At 34.9% G+C, this 3,252-nt stretch overlaps 1 long non-coding RNA gene across 1 annotated transcript; it reads right to left on the bottom strand.

Moving 5' to 3' along the window:
* On the bottom strand, positions 613–2,721 carry LOC104766286. The gene is made up of 4 exons (XR_763987.2): positions 2,288–2,721; positions 1,554–1,980; positions 1,138–1,432; positions 613–994 (listed from the first exon to the last, which is right to left on the bottom strand). It is a non-coding gene; the product is annotated as an uncharacterized LOC104766286 (long non-coding RNA).

The following is a 3,252-nucleotide window of genomic DNA, read 5'->3' as shown; positions in this document are numbered from 1 at the left end:
GTTTGGAAAACAATCTTGGAATTATCTTTTAATTTAACTAATGTTTGGTTGAAAAAAAAAAATGTTTGTTCCTTTTAATAGCTTATGTACTAATTTTCTGATTTGTGTGTTTGCTGCAGAACAAGTTGCAGAAGCAGAACTTGGTTGGACAACACTCAGATGATCCCAACACATTCTTGAACAGGAATATCTCGCCAGGACTCAACACAAATTTAAACAAAATTAATTATACTAGGATAGTACCCGCGCTATGCCGTGGAAGGATTTTGTGTATTTTTTTTCTTTTTTTTTTTGTGTAATTTTAATTATTGTGTGTATGTTTTTATTTTTCTTTTTATTATGTATTGTTTTGTATGTTTGTGTTGAATTAGAGATTCATTATATCTTTAGCATCTTATTTGTGAATAGTTTTGTGAATGATTTATTGTGCGGTTTTGATTTGTTGTATTTGTTTCTTTTTTTTATTGATGTTTTTTTTAACGAGGATGTAAAGTAAGAGCTAAAAACAACGGCATTTGGACCTCTCACAGACGAAAAATAAGTTTATCCGGCAAAAGATTAGCATCCTAATTCACTTGGAAGTTATACACACTAAATATAGAAGAAATCATTTCTAAAGACCAGTAATCCCACCAAATGATAGCTGAAAAGAGTGCAGTAGAATGAAACATATTGTGCCAAGTCTCCTATCCTGCCTAGCATTGACAAGAATTGGACCAAGGTTGGCTAAAAATAGTAAATCTAACATATGCTAAAAAAAACTGTTGGGAGTGAGACTAATAAACTTGGTGAATAACATACCGATCCAACCTCTGCTCGAGAACTATCTATTTATAACGATCGATTTGAATACAATCAAATCATTGAAATCTCACATAAATGGGGGGAAGCAACAAACTTGACGAAGGAGATCGAACTGAGACAAAATAACCTCAGCAGCCTTAAGAGTCCTATCAATATTCTCATGAGCTTTCCTTATAGCATGCGTTCTAATCTGAGAGATTTCAAAAAACACACAGTCAAACCAAAATCCGATCAAGTCTCAGCAAACTCTCCATAGAGAGGGAGATAGATATGTTTAATTCCAGATCTGAATATGAAAACAATCAGAGAAGCAACTCTTAACTAAATACAAACCTGAGTGGGACGCATAGCCTTTTCAAGAGCAGAGAGACGACTATCGAAAGAGCCGAGGATAGAAACAACGTTATCGTTATCAGATGATCCAATCGCGTCAATAACACCAGACGGAATAGCAATTAAGATGATAAAGGATCGAGTTAACAAAGTCGAGATCTTTATTAACACATTGAACAAATCATCAGCTTCTCTTCTCCTTCTCCGATTCCCGAATACACTTCTCTTCTCCTTCTTGTTCGATCTTCATCTTTATTTATCAATTAAGGGAACTTGTCACATAGTTGAAAACCTCCTGCAGAAACTCTGGCAACTCAGGAAAGCATATACATACCAATGCATGCTCTTGTTTTGAATCTGAGTAAGCACAGAGATTAAAAAAAAAAATGAGATCCGGATTGGAGAAAAAAACGAACCTTGATGTAAGTGGTGCCATCAAGCTCGACGATCCAATCAGCTTCGTTGCAGAATGCAGAGTGCTTTAAGAACTTCGTTGTTATCGCAATGCATAGGAAGCTCGTAGTTAGCTGCCATTGCTCTCCGTCGTCTCCCTCTCCTCCTGTTGTTTTCTCTCTCCCTCCATGCCGGCATTCTCGTCCCCGACGTCATCTTCGTCCTCCTCTGTTTCTTTAACGATACAGATCAAAGAGACAATTCGAAGAGAAACTCAAACTTAGTCAACCTCAGAATCTTTTTCTCTTTAGGCTTTGAGGCCATTGCCTTCCCTGTAGAGTCTCCTCTCGGGCTACAACCGTCTTCTTCCTTATTCACCATTTCAGGCGTTCCAAATGTTATCACAGCAGCATCTTCGTCCATCAAATAACACCAAAAAGAGACAACTACCTGTTCATCATTTAAGACATAGACACCAAACTAAACATAATCATTACTTCATACATATACAAACAAGAAAAGATTTAAAGAGTTTACAACTCAAGAAAAAAACAGATCAGTGAAGAGATTAAACACAAGAACCTCTAAAGAAAACTAAATTAAAACTCACTTTGAGCCACAAAAGATCAACTAAAAATAGGAAATGTCATAAGATAAACGAGTAGCAGGCAACAATATTTTGATCCAATCCACCGCAAGATGCCAACAACTAGAGTCTTTTGTTTGTTATTAGCAATGAAAAGCAAAGAACATATACCTATAGAAAGATCTCAAATTTAGTTGAGCAGACTTGGGGGATCTTGGTTATCAAAAGAACAAAGCTGATACACAAAAAAAGCAGAGAGAATAAGTTAACTTCAACAACATTGTAAAACAGAGAATTCATTCGAAAAATGTAAGCAAACAATGTCATAAATGCAACATAGCTTCAAGGATTCTCTAATATTTTTTTAAAAAAAAAAAATCAAATGAATAAACCTATAAAGCAAAGCTTCATTTTAAAGCATTCACTTTTCTCATAAACATCAGTACATCACCAATCCCACAAAGAAATAGGCACAAGATCCATATTTTACGTTTCTACTGAAAAATAAGATTGTGTAAATAAAATGCAACAAAACTAATCCCAATTCCAAAACTAATAAATAAAAACTCAAAACTGAAAAGAGAACATTCACATTACCAAATCAAAAAAAAAAAAAAAAAGCTTACACGAACAGAATCATAATGATCTCAACCAAAAGTTGAAAAAAGCCAAGAAATAATTTCACCTGTTTTGAGGACTAATTCAATAGAAAAAGTAAAAGACTTTTTTTTTCCAAAGACAAAGACTTTATTTGGCGAATTCAGAAAAAAAGATGAATCATTTTCTTCTAGGTCGGTGTTTTTTCTTTCCTTCTCCGAGATCGTGCAAAGGACTCAAAAAGATGAGTTTTTTTTTTCTTTGGACGTTGGGTGGTGTGGTGAAGCAATATAATATAGCAGATCTGCGTGCACCAACACTTTCCAATCTCCGATCAGCTTAAGATTAGATATGCAACTTGACTTCTCCGTTGGAGATAAAATGCTCTCACCAAGATAAACAGAAATAAACCAAATGGCTTAATTCACTGGATTATATACAACTAAAGCACCAATCTTTATAGGTCAAATCAAGAACCTCTCTTGGTCCATAGACAGCTGCAATTACTTTGGTATTGCCCATCTCGAAAACAGCAGAAC

Source organism: Camelina sativa, chromosome 19, assembly GCF_000633955.1.
Source record: "Camelina sativa cultivar DH55 chromosome 19, Cs, whole genome shotgun sequence".
NCBI lineage: Eukaryota > Viridiplantae > Streptophyta > Magnoliopsida > Brassicales > Brassicaceae > Camelina > Camelina sativa.
This window is presented reverse-complemented; position numbering and strand designations above follow the sequence as displayed.